Source organism: Pocillopora damicornis, chromosome 1, assembly GCF_964200805.1.
Source record: "Pocillopora damicornis chromosome 1, jaPocDami1.2, whole genome shotgun sequence".
In the NCBI taxonomy this organism is placed as follows: Eukaryota; Metazoa; Cnidaria; class Anthozoa; order Scleractinia; family Pocilloporidae; genus Pocillopora; species Pocillopora damicornis.
Genome location: NC_142670.1, coordinates 38,369,682 through 38,389,365, shown reverse-complemented (window position 1 = coordinate 38,389,365; position 19,684 = coordinate 38,369,682). Strand labels below are relative to the sequence as shown.

The following is a 19,684-nucleotide window of genomic DNA, read 5'->3' as shown; positions in this document are numbered from 1 at the left end:
GGCTCTGCTCTGGACATCACCTACGCTCGTCACTTGCAGCACGTTCAGTTGAAAGTCTCATTAAATTCAATGTTTCTTGGATGAGACTAAAGTTGAACCACGATACAAATAACATTCATGACCGATACGCTTTGCACACTTCTTTTAATTCGTTTGATTTTGTTTTTGTACATTTTCTTACAGCTACTTTCATTTTCATGAACTGATTGAGCTAATAAAATTCTGACTAATATATGACGTACGATTCATTTACCTCTACAAAAATATACTTTTAATATGCCTAACTACTAAGTTACTTTTTTAGTGGATGACCTTCTACAGGTGAGTATATTTTTAAAAAGTTGTGTGACCACAGGAAAGACAACAAATGAAAGCTAACTATGTCAGTATTTAACATCGGAAAGCCACAAAAAATATAATCTTGGCATATCTACAATTGATGTTTAACAATAAGAATTGACTTAAACTTCGGATTAAAATATTTGAGAGAGAGAAGCTTTATGTCACCGCTTATATCATTCCTAACTTTAGCATCCTGGAACCTTATAATGAAAATTCCAGTTAACAAATAGAGAAGCCTTGGTTGTGTTCTGTTCTGTTGTAAAGCACACAGGAAACGGTTAGAGCACGAAAGAAGAGTAGGGAAAAACACGAAACGTATTTGAGTATTTCTCTCCACTTAGCCGCTTCCTAAGTGCTTTACAGGAGAACAGAGCACAGTCAAGGCTTCTCTGTTCGTTTCATAATAAAGCCATGATGAGCTAGCCGCGTAGGACCTCAGCAAGATCGCGGTCGCTCTGACACCGTCATGATTAGTATGAATTTCCACTGTTATGCCAGTCTGGCTATATTTTTCATCAGGTAATTTAGTGTAAACAACTGGGTTGAAAACGTAAATTAGCCACCGTAAAGGGTAAAAAAGCTGACGTTTCGAGCGTTAGCCCTTCGTCAGCTTTTTTACCCTTTACGGTGGCTAATTTACGTTTTCAACCCAGTTGTTTACACTAAATTAATTACCTGCTATACTCTCCCATCGACGCAGCACCACAGTTTCTTTAGAAACTTACCCCTTTATATTTTTCATCATTGCTGTTTTGTTCTGCTTTGTTTTTGAACACGAAACTAAATATACTACACGAGTGTTAGCTGTGTTTGATTTTTTAATACCGTAAATAAGCTTGCAATCTGAGTGTGAAAATCTTCAAAACTCGAACTGTCCACTTCGTTTTCTCCTTGAGGATTTTCGTTTTTGCTAATAGAGTGATTTAGCAAGAGGATGGGAACGTCATTTCAGAACGCGAAAGCGCGTGAATAGTCTGGACACGACTCAACTTCGACTTCCGGTGTTAAGGTTGCTGTTCTCCCCAACAAGTTCAGGACGTAATTTCGCTGCGATTTGCGTAAATGATGCATTTATAAACGAGATAATGCTGTTTGAAATAATTTCAGAACTCATTTCCAGGATAACCAGGTCCATTTCTTTGTTTCATTCCACGTATTTGTGAAAAGTTACCGCTACATTTATTCTGGATTTCCGAAAGGAAACACGATCGTTAGTAAGCGATCCAAGAATTCGGGGTTCAGTTCACTATATTGAGCAAGGTTTTAAACGACGTAAGGGCTTTTCTTTGATACATTTCTTTAACCCTATATGAAAAGTCTACGAATGTGATGCTGTTAATTTTATTGTGAATCAATTCATCAATAAATTAAACTTGCTTCATGTTGAAGTTTATCAAAATGAAATATCACAAGGCTTACCTACTGTATTACTCAGTGTTATTTGTTGTCAATCTCGTGTTTACCATGATTAAAAAATATTCTGCGAATTGAAGTCAGAGAAAAAAATTTAAGAATAGCTTGGGTTTGCACTTTTTTATGTCTTGAATTTTTGATCAGCGCCGATGAAAACTGAGACAAGAAAGTCATGCAGCTAGATTTATTATGGATGCTAATTCTAAGGCCTCTTCTGTCAGATTATTTGATGATTTAAGTTGGTTACCTTTATACGAGGAGGCTACAATTTCCATATATCTAATTGCATTTTAGAGACTACGAGGAGAAATGCCTGCGTATATTACTCGCCTTTTAACACGTATTAGTGATCTTCACTCTCGCAACACTAGATATGCAAACTATAACTTAGTTTGCCCAAAGTTTAAACGTAAATTAGATGGCGGTAAAACTCTCAATGTTACCACATGTCAACTATGAAACAGTTTACCTATCACTATACGACAAATGACATCAATACTAGGCTTTACAAAGGCCTTAAAGCAATTTTTTTCTCGAAAACCAAAAGAGTTTGAATCATTTTTTAGTTTAATATGTTATTTTTTAGTTTCCTGACTCTGTCATTTAATCCTTGAGATCTACTTTATTTCAGATTTTATCAAACGATTTACAAACAATACTCACGAGCAAGTAGTTAAGACATAATCTATTAACAGTTAGTATTTTTATCGTCCAATTACAGGTCGGAGCCATTCCTGTCTTTAGTCGCTGCATAAAAGTGTATGGTTTCTAGTTTCGAATGTGCGATCAGCTTTTACGGAATATTCGGTCAAAATCTGCCGATTTCTACCATTTTCATCTCCATATTGAAAATAACGCTACCACGATGCAGCGCAATCAGAGTGGGCATAGAGTAAATCGAATCTAAGGCACTGTTTTCTGTTTTTTGAACGCTTACGAACTCGATCAGCGATCTTCGTCATGAAAAAGTTACATTAGTGACGTTTTCTGAACAGTTTTGACGGCCACAGTGTAGCATAACAGGAGAAACTTATGTGAGATCGGAAATGGCATCGAGGTTTCTTCGGTCTTATTTTGTTAAATCGACGGCGATATTTCGTGTGTTTTTTTGGATTTCGTTTAAGATCGTGGGCCATGCTTGCTTGTAAACTTAACTAAAAATACTGTAACGTAACACACGCCTATATCTTATGCCCGTCCAGCCTCGATTCGGTGCGCCACGCAATCCAAGATGGCGCTGCGTGATAAAGGTGTTTATTACATAGACACTGATGAAATACCAGGATTTTTCCTTTTACTAAAAAAATCATATCTTCATCGCGCGCAGTGAAGATACTATTTTTATTTTTCACGTGCGAGGATATTGATGTCGCCATGGTTACTAACATGATTAGCCAATTACAAGAGAGTTTCCCGTTCAGGCACGCGGCCGGTTCTTTTGAAATTATGTAGGAATTTCATCAGCATCTATAAAATAAACAGAACATTACATGGCCGCTTGGGGATACGAATTTTATCTCCTCGTGCTGAAAGTATCTCTTAAGAAGTGGTTGACTTTTGTAAGACAAAAGATAAATATCCTGTGTTTTCTTATAAGTATTACATTAGTCGGTAACTAATTATGTTACTCTTTACAAAGTGTCTTCAAGCGAAGTACATTCCTTTTAACATCTCAGGGTGAACTTGGACAGCTTTTGCCAAAATCTGCGGGCTTCTGTCCTCTCCATGACCACCGCTGCAAGACGAACCATTCTCAGGGCTGAATGGAAAGAATTGCAAAAATAGTTTCACTAATATCAGGTGTAACAGAAAGAATTAGAATTTAAACTCACCTTCCTCCAGCTAGCTAAGCTTGGAGTCCTTTACCCCTTGCATTTCAAACCCCCTCTACCAAAAGGACCTCAATCATCCTTCAACAATCAAGCCCTTAATTTACCCGTCCCTTGGGCCTCGTCCCCCCTCCTACGCCTATCCCCTAAACCGTACATAACTCCCCCTGTATCCCCTGCCCTACGATTTCAGATTTCATGGGTCTCTCCAGGAACTAAAACTTTTTGCTCGCAAAGCTTCTGCAGCTCTTATCCGGAAGTCAATGAGTCAAATTCCACCAGGTTCAATTTCCCTGCCCGGGAATGTGATAATATTTTCTGATCTCACTTTTATGGCTAAAAAAAATTCCCAAATTTCCAATCATCAGTCATATTTATGCCTTGGCCAGTAAAGTTTATTAGGTTATGTGGAATTTAACCATCTTTCATGACTGGGGACACTCCTCGTCTACCGTGCACAATATCTCACCTTTCCCGTTCTCTTTCTATCAAATGAAATCGCGCTCTGAATGCCACCAAATGCGCATAATACGCGGGGGCTGGTATGGATACTGCTCGTGTGCACCTGACGTAAGTATGACACAACTGATATGTGAGGGCCTGGATCTCGTCTGCTTTGAAATTATTGTCGTCCCACAGGACGTGATAATGCGAAGGTCGGCTGGTGCCCTGCAAGAGGAATGGGCGGGTTCATTAGCGTCTTGTCTTTGTTCTAAACACAACCAAACAAGCCAGGGGACGGTGATACTACGGATCGCTTCACGCTACGGAAAGCAGCATTAAGTTGGGCAGCTGTGTAACCCGGTGTTGTATCTATACTTTTGCTTTTGATAAGAAAGGCCACGAAATACAAATGGCATGAATTGGGCGTGCTAAGGAGCTTAGAAATCCCCCCGCAAAAGGGAGGAGAGGTCAGAAAACTCTCGAAGAACGATCGGAATTTAAATTCTTCTTCTGATCCCTTTTTTAAATAATTCGGTCCTCCCAGACACCAATAAATCCTCGATTTCCGCGAGGAATCTAGGTACGTAGTAAATTCCCAAGATGTGATTGTTAATTCTCCCTACTAGCCGATTCAAACTCCATTGTAAATTTGCCAAGAGAATCTAGTGTTCCATCAAGTTCACATCAGGACCAACTGATACAAAGTGTAAGTATTCTCACCAACTGTTTGCTTTATGTTTAACAAAAAATCTGGGGAGAGTTTTTATGTTACTAAGCCCTGAGAATTATAGAGTGACAAAGCCTTACCTGAATTCCAGCATGACTGCAGAGGTAGAAGTCAAACTCAGTGGGGTGAGTTATACCAACATCAACTGTGGTTCCGGGGGGCACGTTTTGACTATTTCCACACTAAAACCAACCACAACAAACAAATATTAAATGTGTGAAAACCTAAATGAAGCGGAATCCGCCAAATTCAGCAATAGGAGTAGGGAAGCATTGATGATCCATTTTTTCCCTTTCAACACTCTGACCCCAAAGAATGACAAGCATCTAATTTCTCCTTACAATTTCATCCCTGAAGAGAATAAGGGAATTGATCATTAGATGAAGAAGCTCTTAACTTTTGGAAAAATTCCCCTTGTCATTACCTTAGGAAATGTAAAGAGAACAGAACGGAGAATATGAAGACTGGTATTAGGCTGAAAGGGATTAAGAAACACTTTCCTCCCTTTCTCTTGAGTTAAGAGAAATAAAACTCTGCGCATTCCCGCGCGCATAGCCACGCGAGTGGTTTGTTTACAGCACATTGATGAGTCAAGGCCTGCGGGCGGGGGAAACTGGGGCTAGTGCTCTAACTAAACCTCCAGGAAAACGTTGTGTTTTCCACTACTTTCCTCCCCAAAATTATATTTTTGTACCTAAGAAGATAAATACGCTCTCGAGACATTTTCGTCTAGAATTTACAAAAATATATCGAAGAAGAAGAGGTAAAACATGGCGAGCCAGTTTCATAAGCCATACCATGTCCTCTTTATCCTGACAGAAAAATCTGGTGTGATGTCTTTTCTGCACAACAATGAAAGTGATGCCCGGCTGGTAGCCAACTTCCAGCTTGATGCAAGCCTCACGGATGGCTTTTAGTTCGTGACACAACACCTAGTGACAAATTTAGGGTCATAACAATTTTAGTTCTAAAAGTTCGCGAAGAACTTCGTACACTATTGAACACTGACTGGTCTTCCTGCATGTGTTATTGTATGCAATGTTTTTGGCAAAGACACAAGTTTCAAAGTATTACTATCTTATCTAGAATAAAAAAGGAGCAGCAATACTCCTCAGTTTAAACAACGTAAAACGGAAAAATATTCGGCAGGAATAGGTAGCAAATAATATTCACCCATGAACCCCTGTAACAACTATCACTACCTCACCTGTCTAAACTGGCCTTCACTGACTCCATCACGGTAGAAAATGATCCTGACTGGCTTGTGTCTCGTCGAACGATAAAACTGAATCAATAGCTCGCGGACCATGGCCGCTAATTCGGCAATGATTTCCTGTAAAATAAATAATTGAGCGGAGTCTAAGATCACGTGAGAGTAGGAATAACAAAATGTTTTCTTCAAAAGCTCATGGAGTGCGACTTCGACTGCATTCTCGCGCGACTATCGTACCTGTCGATGTGTCTGAACTCGAACTGAAGCACAGTACCGGCTGGGATGAGCATCCATACTGCCGACAACCTACAAACACAAAACGCTATCTTTAGGTTTTCCATTTATAATCAATTTGTTTTCAAGTCAAAGTAAATTCATATCGCTGAGTGCATTTGTACAAAAGGGGAAAGTTCTTGCAACAAATTCCACGGGCTTCACTGTGACAATATTGGAGGGAAAAAAGGACACGTAAAAATAACAAGAACAACAAAAACTACGAAACAAACAGAACAGGAGAGATACCGAATAAAACAACGCTCAACTTACAGCAGCAATTGATGGTCGTTTTTCATCCCCAGCTGCAGGGTGAGTTACATCAGCTCCAAGAAATATCACAGGTTCACGAAACACAGGAAGTCTGTAAACATGGATTCAAATTTTTAAGAACCACTCGTAATTTATCACCCAAGGGAAAGGGAGGGTACGAGGATTTTCAGGGGGAACGGAGTGGGGGATCAGTCGTCATCAACAAAGTATAAACGTGGGACTATAGAAAATTGACATCCAACGAGTGAGGAAATATAAGAATATTACAGAGCCGTCTGAGGGATCTGGTGAATCTAATCGTGACACGACAAAAGAGTAGAAAAATTCCAAGATAACTGGACGTAATTTGCCGAGCATATGCATACATGAACAAGTAAAGAATAACAGACGTGCGAAAAAATCGTTTTCTCGCAGATTTCTCTCAACAACCCAAACTTCTCGCACCCGTTCCAAGCCTGGCATATCCCCATCCCTCCCCCCTTCCCTGCCCCTGTAAGTACCACTAAGTACATCGATCTTACCGAACATCTGGGGCCAAAATATTGTTTATTCCTCCGAGCTTGGCATTTATCTTTAGGCACAGATTTGACAGTGTTTGAGCTTGGAACTTGGTGACGTTCTTAGCTTGCACACACTGAGTAGCGATTCCCAGCATTGTATCACCGACTCGTTTGACTTCAGCTATAAGAGAAATGTGAACAATACAATATTGAGAATCTACAATCTATAAAGGATCAAAGTCCAAACATTCAGTGCGTCAATCAGTGAGTCAGTGAGTCAGTCAGTCTATCAGTTAGTCAGACAGTCAGTAAGCCAGTCAGTCTGTCAGCCGGTCATTCAGACAGTATTGAAAGATACACGCACTGTGAATTTGTCGCCTCTCCTTCCTTTTTTTCTTTAACTCACCATATACGGGCGTTTTCCCAGGCAACACAAGAATAATGAGCTGAAGATTGGCAAAGGTAGATTTCAAATGTTTAAACATGGGCTCAACCTGACAAGAAAAAAACAAAACGGCAAATCTCTTCCATCTCTTGCACTTCACTCATAATTCACGCAAGGCGAAAACTAGAATATAGTTTTGTAAAACGAAGAATGAGGGTCGTATTTATCTATACAAGTTTCTATGCAAATGTCTTTCCCAGTTGTTTTGCATGTAGGAGATGGGAAATTTTCACTCCTGGTAGTTTGCATTTGAAAATAGTTTCCTTTCCTAGAGGTCTCCTCGGTTTCGAAGACAGATGAAGACAATTGGAACACCTCGAGTGTGTTTTTACCTGAGAGTAATGAAATTTACTTTTGAAACGATACACAGAGAACTGCTCAATAAATGATTTTTTAACTTAACTACATAAGTCAAACGTAAGTAAACCTATCACGACGTTAAGGAGAATTTTGAAGTTGAGCTACTCACATCCTCCGCTCTTTTAGCGTATTTACAGAAGCATGGTTCAGATTTGATTGGCATCCCAGTCTCGCCACTAATCTTCATCAGCTGATGGGCAAAGCTCTTCAATACTCTGTCGTTGACTTCCCGTGGGTCGACAAAGCAAGCGATGGCCCAGACTTTTATCTCAATGCCGTGAAATAGCTGCTTCCCCCTCATATCCCATGCTCCTGGAAAGCAAAGCATGAAAATGAAAGTTGGACGGTGCAAAAACAGCATAAAAATATATGGAGACGAAGATAGTTTTATAACCAGCGACTGGAGTAATTTTCTTCATGACAATGAGAATTATCACGGCTTCGTTCTGTGTCATTCATCTCAGTCTTTGGCTACGGAAGGTAACACAAAACTCTGGCCGAGATTATTTTCGCCATCATGTAAAAATCGAGTCGCGAATAACTGTTTTGTTTCTTTCTAGCGCCTCTGCTGTCATTGTTCTGTGTAAAATCGTCCTTGTGTCGAAGTAAAGCGCTCACTTCCTACATCAAGAGGGTTAAACAATCCTGTTTCATGATTTAATGGCAACGGACGTAGTTGGTGACTGGAGAATGAACTAAAAATTCTTCTGAATATACCTCACTTCACTGGGTATAGCATTTGAATTGTTTCGTCATTTTTACTATCATTTAGTGATTTTTCACAAAACTGTTCACTATACCTTGTTTCGGGGAAATTTTCAGTTTGTCCTAAGAAAAAATTAATATTGAATTAGACATAATAACAAAAAAAAGTGATATGCACTCAGAGGTTTGGCAATGAAAGTTCTATAAAGGACGCTTGAAAAATACTACGCAACAACAAATATTGACGTGAATGAAAGTGATCTTCGCAGTTATGTGCACTACTTACGCAGTAGTGAAAATAAGGCCTGAAAAAAATTCAGGCCTGTACGGGATTTGAACCCATGACCTCTGCGATACCAACTGAGCTAACAAGCCAACTGGGAGCTGCCTAAATAGTGCACATTACTGCGAGGATCACTTTCATTCACGTCTTTATCCGCAGTTCAAATATATGACTTTCATATATTCTTAACCGTTTATTCATCACTTCACGGGTTTATTAAGAACCAACATCATGACCAGCTCCCAGTAGGCTTGTTAGCTCAGTTGGTAGAGCGCTGCACCGGTATCGCAGGGTTCATGGGTTCAAATCCCGTACAGGCCTGAATTTTTTTCAGGCCTTATTTTCATTACTGCCTAAGTAGTGCACATTACTGCGAGGATCACTTTCATTCACGTCTTTATCCGCAGTTCACTTTCACCCATTTGGTTATTTTCTTTACTCGAGGGCGAAAGCTTTTTAAAAACATTTCAACATCTCCAAACCGGATTTAACTCCAAAAAAAAAGAATCACGTGAATACAATTACCTTCCCACCGTACTGAAGCTTTGGAGCCTGAAGTACCCGCCCTTGAAGGTCCACCATTTTGTCGTTAATTGAGATTCCAAAATCGTTAACATATTGGTCATTGTTGAAGTCAGCTTTCCTGACCTAAAGTCGTACGTGAGCGGAAATTAAAAACATGTCATTGTCTACAAGAAGCTTCACTGAATAGAAATGCTGGAATACAAACCTAGAAAGCTGGGGTCAATATACTTGTTTTCTTTCAGTATGGCCTGCAACAGCGTTTTTCAGTGTAAACAAAGCATGCAGAACGCAATTCCGAAAGCGTTAAATTTTCAGAAGGAAGGTGAAGTGCTTCCGCCTTCTCCTGTAATATTTTATTACGCTCCATATAATTCTGTCATCTACTTTGCACAACGAGCATACGTACATATTGATTAACAACATCACATGACTCGCATTGGGGAAAAGGCTATTCTGAAAAAATCAGAAAAATTCACTAATCAGATATGAATGTCAATCCGTGGTATTCCTCACCAGATTTAAGATCTCTTGTTCTCTCTGCGGAGCACTCTTTGCTGTTGTTCTTATCATCATAGACGTTTGTTTATCAGTCAACTTCTTGATGCAGCGCTGACCTGCCACAAGGTTACACACTTCGATGGGAAGGTAGGTGTGTTTCTGTTCTTGCCCGACTTGAAGGCAAGGCAGATGAGGGTAATTCTACACGAACACACGAACAAAGAAATAAAACGAGGATTAAATAAAGGAACGTACACGTACCTTTACAGATGGGACGATAAGTGACACAAAGTTTGGTACGCTAGAATATTTATCAAAAAGTCTGGGTTGAGACCTAGCTGGGTAATAATGATGTGTTATTTGGAGAGACACTTAAGTCGTACAGTGCCTCTCTCCAACTAGAGAATGTATGTTTATTCATGCAATAAGAACTGATATAATTACGCCGTCACGTCACTTAACCATATGAGGACAACGGAACGCGCAACATGTGCCACGGTATTATATTGTAGAACAGGGCAAATGCTTGCGGTAAACGCCCTGAACGAAAATTTAATGCCATTCGAATTCTTAGCGTTGGTGATAAATAGCACTTTAATTGTTTCGTTTCGCCTGTTTCCGTTTTCGCACACGGATGCAATTCTCAAACGACGACGTAGGAAGTATTTCGAAAACTGGACGTTAAAACACTAGAAAATGAAATAATAGTCGAATATTACACCATAACAAGCTATGAGTCACAATAATGGAATCTACTGAAGTAAAATAAGTGAAAAATTACTGCTTTACTCACTGAAGCCTTCTCTTGTGTTTTTCCTGAAAATATCTGGCCACTGTGATCTCACAGGGTTGACCTGTTTCCAATTGTTTTAGAGGGAACTTCAAAGTCTGTGCCGATAATTTCGTAACATTGATGACACGATATTTTCTCTTCATTGATCCACAGTGTGTAATCTCTACCTTCAGACCTGGTAATGAAAAATCAATATATATATATATATATATATATTTAACAAATAGATTCCAAGTTGCCGTGCGTCTGTTTAAGTAATAGATCACAGATGACGTCAAAATGTGGTAAAAAAAATGGAAACCTCTGTCCCACATGTGCAATAGCAATCAAACAAGTATAAAGTTAACCAATTTGAAACATCCAAGAAATAACATGATGAATTAAAACGTGTCAAGACATTTTAAAAAAATTGTCCGGACAGGTTGGCATTCCAGTATTATCAAGAGATAATACTTAGGGATTGTGATTAGAATATACTGGATAAACTAATAAAAAAAAACCTAGTTGAGCTACCAGTACATTTACCTTTAAATTTGGAACCTATAATGTAATCATATTAAGCACATTTAAAAAAGCATTTTCTTCATTGTAGCATAATAACAGTAAAAACAACAATTACAACAAAATCTGCTAAATATCTGTCAATGTCAACCATGCAGATAAGCTATATTTTTCCAAATTACTTTCAATAATATTAATAAAACAAAAAAAAGAGCATGATTGCACAGTGAAACTCTTCTTCAATTATTTTTCCCAATCTACACATATCTATCACCCACTCGTATGCATGCAATAAGTGGCTGCATACCTTTTATCTCTCGGGTGAATTTCAGTCTTTCTGCATCAGACAATGGTTTTGTCTTTTGAAGATCCTGTTCTTGTCTGCGAAGAACTTCACACATGAACTCTACAACTGGCTGGCATTTATAGAATGCTGTGGCTGAAACTATGATCCAGTCAAAAGAAAAAATTTCTCAGTAACATCGTCAGAGTTTTAGTTAACTATCTATCTTGATAAACAAAAACTTCAGCTAATCTTTGGGTACATTTATACTCTACTGTTAATGGAGGCTACTGCTTATGTTGCCCTTCAACCCTTTGACTCCTTAAAGTGACCAGCATCTAATTTCTCCTTACAATATCACCCCTGAATCGCACACTAAGGTCCAAAGAATAAAAGAAATGATAACCAACTAAAGAAGCTCTTGATTGTTAAACAAAATAATTCTCCTGAGCCATCACCCTAAGAATTGTAGAGAACACAGCATGTGTTATAGACACATGATTTTCATGTCCTAAATTTGTCTGTATAATTTCCTTGTATAATTCTCCCTTGATTTCAAGATACAGTCCTACATCAGCAGTATGTATATGACACACTTAAACAATTCTATAGTAATATAAAGTAGTCATTTTTACACTAACCATCAATGTTCAGCATCATCTTCCACTGTGATGGTCGGACACTCTAATGAAAGCCAAACCAAACTTCACATCCACTCTCCGGGGGATGGTAATTCTGGAGGTGAGAAGAAAGATCTTCCAACAGGTATATACTTCATGGATGGCAAATGTCTTAACACCACATCAAGAGCCTGGATGGTCTCAAAAGGGATTTGATTGTGTTTTCCTTCTAATGCTTGCTCCAGTGAAAATAACCTGACTTGTGCTTCCCATTTAACAGTCACCTAAATCAAAATCAAACCATACTGTAGCTCAGTAGGATAGAAGGAAGCTGTTCTTTTGTTACAGCTTTAAATCCTCCACTATCAAAACCTCAAAATTATAATTGTTTATACAGCAAATGTGCTGTGACAAAATACAGTTGGAAGTATGCAGGCATGCACATGAACTAATCAGGCCAATGAGTGCTTTACTAATGATCTAATAATAATAATATGTGCATTTGCGGTTGTAGGTTATTTGTGGCTTTTAAACATTGTAACTGCTTGGTCTATGTTGGAGTATTAACCTACAGTGCTAGCTTTTTAAACCTATAAACTCACTGTTACATGTACCTCTGAGAACTCTGTAAACAATCTTACTTGAGAACAATCTCCCTGGGTTAGTATTTTTCCTTATTCTCACTACCTGTTGGCTTGACAATGTAATGGTTTACTGATTTTTTAAAAAGAAACAACTTTTTGGTCACTTCTGGGAGAAAAAGAGTTAAACCAAACATTTCACCCCAAGGTAGCAGAAACCTGCACTAAAAGAGGAGTACCAGAGAGTTGGGTGCTGAATGCCCGTATAACCTGTAAAAGAATCTGTTATTTCCCAATAACTATGTAACTAATTCTTTGAAAAATAAATAATGATAACGCTTGGTGGGAGAAATGGTGGTAATTAAAAAATGCAATTTGTAATAGTATGGTAAAGTTGTAATTATGATGTAAAGCAAGTTAAAAGGAGTTGTTGCAGAGAAAAATTTTGAACTTGCTCTCATTTGAATTGCAAGACCAGACTCTTTACTTACTTTAAATACCTTGTCTTTACTGTTCTCAGTTGGAAGTGTTACTTCAAAATCGATCTGAAATTTACAGTATCTTAAATCAAAATAATTGACACAGAGCAATTAATGCTCTCTAAATTCATCATGTTAGTAATAAAAATAATAATACTATGGAAGGATTTCTATAGCACCACATCCATCAGCTTATTCAGCTTTACAATGCTTTTCTGAGGACTTTAGCCAGACTACATCAAGCCATTAATAATTTTTCAAGGAAATCTTTGAAGCTGCCCCCTAACTTCTGAATAAAGGCCAGACCACCACAACAGAGGCTAGGTTCCCTGTTTGCGATAAGCGTAGGGGTTCTTTTTTGAAAAACCACTTCACTCAATACAGTTATTAAAATGTTCCATGCTAACCAGCAAAGATAAGTTACAGGTGGCACTGAGACAGAGATGGAGACAGGGCCTACAGTTTATTTTCCTTAGAGTTTTCTTATTTAAAGAATTAAAACCAGAAAATAATAATTGGTTACTGGAAATAAGTTTGATAATGATATTTCACGTTGTTATGTATACAACAATTTTTCAAGTTTTAGTGCAAAACTAAAATTTTCACATAAAAGAGAATCTCTATCTATGTTAACCAATGAAGTGGTTAGTTTTTTTAGCACACAGAGCACTATTGAGACTGGATCACTTTTGAAAATAATTTGCTAATGCTTTGCCACTCTCACTAATACTCCAAAGTATCTCCATCAAACATGTACTGTACACATTTGCAGGAGCAGTAGATGACTTTATAAAAAGTTAAGGTGAGCATTTTTGTTTCCAGCTGCAAGTCCTACAAAATATAGTTTGAAGAAACTGCTATGTTTTACTTAAGGGTAACTGACACCAAAATTCTCCCCCTTCTTTTTTCTGTCCCAGTACATTCCTTTCAGATTTAAGACATCTAAATGAGCAAATAAACATGTTTGAATATATTGTGCACAACCAAATTCCTATAAATATTTTTTGATCCTTAACCAATGGCCATTTTTAAAACATTTCCATCCAGGTCAAATGATGTGATATAACCTGAAAGTAACAACTTCGCCCTCGCTCTGTCCAGCTGCTACCAAAATTTACTAGCAGGAAAAAAATAACATTTGTTCCATTCTGATATAGGTCACCTTTTAGAGACTATGAAATACAAAGAGAGAAATAACATAAGGAAGGTTGAATTACCCAAATGCAATGGATCGCATGTCTGTATTCACTGAGCCACAGGTAATTTGCACACCTTTCAAAACAGCTGTAAAAAAAATATATTCCCACAATTTTTTCCTCCTAACCATTATCAGGTCCTATACTTAAAGAAATATTATGTAGTCCATGCCAAAAAGTATTTGACTCAAAATTTTGTCCGGTGTATATCACTGTGACCTCAGGCCCATTGGTTCTGGAGTGAGCTTGACTAAACGCAAAGTGTTGTCATATTATGGGAGGTCTTCATCTGGTTTTTTGAATGAAATTCTTCTTCCACATTCCGGAAATAAAAAGATTCATCCTTTTTTATTTTTTTTAATGGAGACTAGTGAGCGGCACAAAGGAAGATTTCTTACTGTTGTAACTTTTTTGCTTATTTCTTTTGACCCAGTTTGTCTCTAGCTGAGAGTTCTCCAGGAATGATTACAACTAACATTGAGCAGCATATATAAAGCACATTTGTGTGCTTAAGTTTAATTAACTTCCAGTGGAAGTGAACAATAAAAGAAACATGCAGTAAACGGATGTTACAAGAAACGCCTTGTTATAAGCATCGCTCTCAAGCGTTGTTTCTCATTTGCGACCAGAAACATAATGAAATCAATCCTGTTTGAAAGGTTGCTGATTTCAAAAATGTGCCACTGTCAGCTAAGTGAACAATAAATTACTCACGCTCATTCACTGTAAATAAAACAAGCCGACCGCCTGAGAGGGAAAACCATGGGACTGCCTGGCTCCCACGGTTTAAAATGCAGTGCTTTGTTAAAAAAAAAAAAAGGAACCGAGTCAGCAACAAACTCATGCTACAGAAATAACAAGCATGCAATGTTTCTCAAAATTAATACCTGAACTTAAATATATATATATGTTCACGTTCAAGTTATCAGAAACTGCACCCTTCTTAGCCATGTTGACATTTACAATGTGGATGGAGAACAACAGGATGTAAAACAAAGAAAACAAAAACCTGGGAAGCACTGTGTAGTGATGTTTTGTAACAAAACAAATGCAGACAGAGTCCGCCTTTATCAGTTTCCTCAAACCCTGGATGCTGGACAATACATCTGGCTTCTACCTGCAACTGTTCCGCTGTAACATCCTCCAAATTTTTATTTATGGCCACATTTACTTCTTGGCAAAAGATGTCTTCTTTCTCACTCTACACTGATTGGCAGTTTCCACACTGACACCTTGTTATGACAAAATCTGTAAAGTAGTAATTTATTCACGATGTTGAATAGAAGAAATACAGAGCACAACGTATATGATTGGTTTCACCAAAAGGAACAGTAATCAGCTCTGTAACTGTCACAAACGTGAGAGATAACTCAAACTTTAGGCTATAAACAAGATGTAAAGACCACAAGTAAACAATAAGCTAATATTAAGAGGATGGTCAATTCTACATGCGCCGATGCTATTTTTTGCTGCATCGTGTTTTAAAGTAAACGCCGAGAAATCTTTAATCGTTCGTTGAAGTGGAAACGTGTATAGTCCATCCAATTCACCTCCACAAGCGTTTATGTTTACATTTTCAGTCAGTGAACATGACGTCATGCTTAGCTTCGGAAGGTGCGTGCGTGTAACATAAAAACACTTCGCTCCCATGGTATTCAAGAGTCTGCACATTTGGTTATCTTTACTTGATCGCTCCTATATTCAACAAGCGATTAATTTTCAGATACTTTATTTACAAGTGTAAATGCACTCACCATTCTCGCTTTCTTGATTGAGGCGGCCGCGTTGCACGGATCAATGATCCTCTTTTGAATATCGCACTCTATTTCAGGTTCGTCCTGAGGGTTGAAATCGCGAGGGTCTGATTTCACCGACAGGTTCATAAACCCTTTCAATATGTTCACCTTCCATCGAGACCTCAAAATCCGAATACTCAGACCCCGAAATCGAACTGTTTTCAGTCGAACTACTATCCGCCATATCTACTTGGCTAAATGTACACACGTGTGACGTATAGGGTCACATGATCAAAATCGAAGCGTCTACGGCGAATGTCTCAAGACAGTTTTCCCGGCGAAAAAAGGCACAAAGAGGCGTTCAGAAGCACCTTGTGCCTGTTTCAGTGTGTTACCTGAGGCATTAAGACGGTATTCCGAAAAAGTGACCTTTTATCTGTCAGTTAAACAAACTCTTAATACATTTTGTATTGATCAGCATTTTCTTTCTTTGCGACATGTGTCAGTAAATTATAAACATGTTTTGTGCTCTAAACTCCAATACTATAACTTCAAACATGCTTCAGGAGAGAAGTGCACGTGGTCAATTTAATTTTTATGAGTTTAGGACAAAAATGTTTTGCGCGAATGTTACCTCGATACTCTGGACCTACAATTAAATTAGTAGTCACTACTAATTTAATTAGTGAGGGGACAGAAGTCAAGTTCGTCGAACGCATTCACTTAAATGTCGCAAAATTATACAAGTTTAAATTTAAAGTCACGACATCGTACAAGGAATTTTAACCTAGAAAAATAAGTTCCGTCAAAAAGGAAAGGAGAGGGATCAAAGAGCAGTTTCCCTGGACAATGCAAGAAGACAAAGGAAAGATGGTTGAAATCAAAATATATTTAGATCTTAAGATCACCAAGATGCATAGCAAAATAGTTGCAGGTTTCTACAGTTCACACTTACTGGTTTTCGTCCGATTGGCAAAGCTTTACCGCTGTACGGTTTTTTTCTTCCATCGAAAACAGGCCTTTGTCCTCCAAAAACTTTGTGATATGTGTTTACCATCGTCTCGACAACATTTCGGTTCACGCGCCTTGGATACTTATCGGGAGATATACTAAGATCGTAATGATGTATGTCTCCTTTGGGAAGGCGAAGTTGAAAAAAATTTGTCCTGAGAGCGATCGTTTTTCCCACTGTTCCAAAGTTAAGTCTTTTTGGTGGAGCAAAATCTCCACCGATAAGATTAGCTGTAAACGTAAACGTAAGTTACAACAAGAAAAAAATCCAAAAATACACACAAAATATTGCTGCCGATTTCACAAAATAAAACTAAAGAAACCAGGGTTATTCGATGCCATTTCTGATCTCACATAAGTTTCTCCAGAGGAATATCTTGAATATTTGCCTCTGGCCTCCAGGCTCATCTGCTCAAAGCAAACCCCGCAAAAAGTTTTATTTAAAACTGTTGTTTATCTGTTTTATTTGCACCTCGCTGTCTGGTTGGTTGATCGGGACAATAGATTAAGGCGAGGTGTCGCTGTGGGGATGGAATAAGTACTGTACATTAATCTACCGTGCCACTCATGGTAGAGAGAAAATTAACCTCATACCCAAGTCTTCGGGGAGTTACTACATCACGGGCGACGAGCGGGGATAGAAAAAACGACCCAAATACGAGTGGTCAGCGGTGAAACAATTTTCATACTTCATATATAGACAGATCATTTGTAGTATCAGGAAACAATCGTGTTGTAAAGCCGAAGTGTAAACAGTTTACTTCGCTAAATAAAATGTTAAGCAATTCAAAAGTGTTGATTGTACATATATCTTTTACTGCTTTAATAAACAATGAAGGTATCGGTGGCATCCGAAAGGTACCAAGAAGAATTAAATGTACGTTTTGTAGTTGCAGAAAACAATCGTGTTGTAAAGCCGAAATGTTACCAAGTTACTCGCTACTTAAAAAGTTAAGCAATTTTCCTCAAGCTTTAACTGGAACAATACTTTTAATGCTCTATTAACCAACGGAGGCATTAAAGCGCCAAAGCCACTGTTCGCGGTTTTTAAACCAAATAGACCTTTTAGGTAGAGATAAATGAATAAAAAAAAATAACAACAGCAATAACAACAAACACAAAGAAACTAAAATGAAATATAAATAGGTAGTTCAGACGCAGCTTCTCGCAAATCGCGTAAGACTACCTTTGAAGAAATTTACCATAAACTCTGAAAGACGGCGATTCTTCTCAATTAAATTATCCCTGAATTAGGAGAGTCAGGAAAGGAAACCGGGATCTGCGCACTTTAAAACACTGAGAGATTATATACCTATTTGAGAAAATCTGTTGTGGTTTTTCTCTTTTGAATGGCTTTCTGTAAGTACATAACACGTGGAGTTCAATGCCTGAAATGAAACTAACAGATCATCCATCTCTGCTCTGTTTCCCTCGAAATATCCAAAACAATAATTGCCTTCAACAGAAAAGCCATTGAGATGTTCTTTCAAAAAGTCGATCTCTAAATCTCTTAACATTGTTGGCTATTGGTCTTCATCCATGGCAAAATCTTCCAGGAAAAGCTAACTACAGTGCGAAAACCAAGTTCCTGCCAAATTTGATTGACATTTTTGACAACCGGAAATCATGATACTTTTTTTTCGTCACGCACGTCACGCAGCTAGCTACAAACCATATATATAATTATTCTTGGTGCCTTTCCAAATGCCCCTGACTCCCTCTCCGAAGCCTCCATTGTTTACTAAAGCAGTAAAAGATATGAGTTCAATCAACACTTTTGGAAAATTGCTTAAACTGTGAAGTAAACTGTTAACATTTCGGCTTTACAACACGATTGTCTCTGGAACAACAAATTATTTGTCTCTATATGAAGTATAAAAGCTGTTTCACCGCTGACCGCTCATATTTGGGTCGTTTTTTCTATCCCCGCTCGTCGCCCGTGATGTAGTAACTCCCAAGTCTTCGGCAGCCATGTCCAGTTTGGTCATCAAGATTATGGCTAAAGAGTAGCGAATTGCAGGTAGAAAACGCACGTTTTCAGCGAAATGCGCTTAGAGTTTGGTATTGAGGCATGTCCCAGGGTCCAATGATCTTAGATCGTAAACTATGACTGAGAAAAATGCTGATCGGGAGGATTTTAGGGGCGCAAACCACCTCCGCGTTAACAACGGTCGAAATCGGAGTGTGAAGCCTTCTCTTCGTTTTATAACAGGAATAACGTTAACGGTGATGGCAAAAAGAGCTTGAAACAGCAGAGATCGCCAGAAACTACAACGGACACACAAGATGTTGGTAAGTTCTATTGATTTTACGTGTAGAATGTTCATATTTCGAAATATTTGTCGTTGTAAATCGACCTTATTTCGTTCTCGATACCATTCCTTATAACTTGTCTAAATTCTCAACGGCTTCTCTCATAACGTAACATCGAGTCAGACAACGCATGACGCTTTCACGAGTTAACCGTTTGCTTTTTCTCGAGACGTGAGCTTGGTCCGCCTGTGTCGAAACTTTTCTGAAAACTTCACCAAAGAAACTGCTTCATGACGACTATCAGAAGATCATACGTTCGAAACAAAAGACATGGCAATCTCGAGTCCAGAGTGAAGATTTTCGAGTGTCCTGTTGTGTCTCACAGAAAAATCTATGTTACA

At 38.3% G+C, this 19,684-nt stretch overlaps 1 pseudogene across 1 annotated transcript; it reads right to left on the bottom strand.

Annotated features, from left to right (window-relative positions):
* Nucleotides 1–1,668: 1,668 nt before the first annotated feature.
* Nucleotides 1,669–18,445, bottom strand: LOC149053725 (protein argonaute-2-like; annotated as a pseudogene). Its single transcript, XR_016180051.1, has 21 exons — nucleotides 18,343–18,445; nucleotides 16,975–17,261; nucleotides 16,038–16,121; nucleotides 15,293–15,484; nucleotides 13,100–13,153; nucleotides 12,049–12,311; nucleotides 11,432–11,569; nucleotides 10,620–10,798; nucleotides 9,846–10,031; nucleotides 9,333–9,455; nucleotides 8,620–8,647; nucleotides 7,929–8,131; nucleotides 7,421–7,508; nucleotides 7,036–7,195; nucleotides 6,515–6,605; nucleotides 6,206–6,274; nucleotides 5,963–6,088; nucleotides 5,553–5,687; nucleotides 4,836–4,937; nucleotides 4,054–4,253; nucleotides 1,669–3,514 (listed from the first exon to the last, which is right to left on the bottom strand). The product of XR_016180051.1 is annotated as a protein argonaute-2-like (transcript).
* Nucleotides 18,446–19,684: the final 1,239 nt, after the last annotated feature.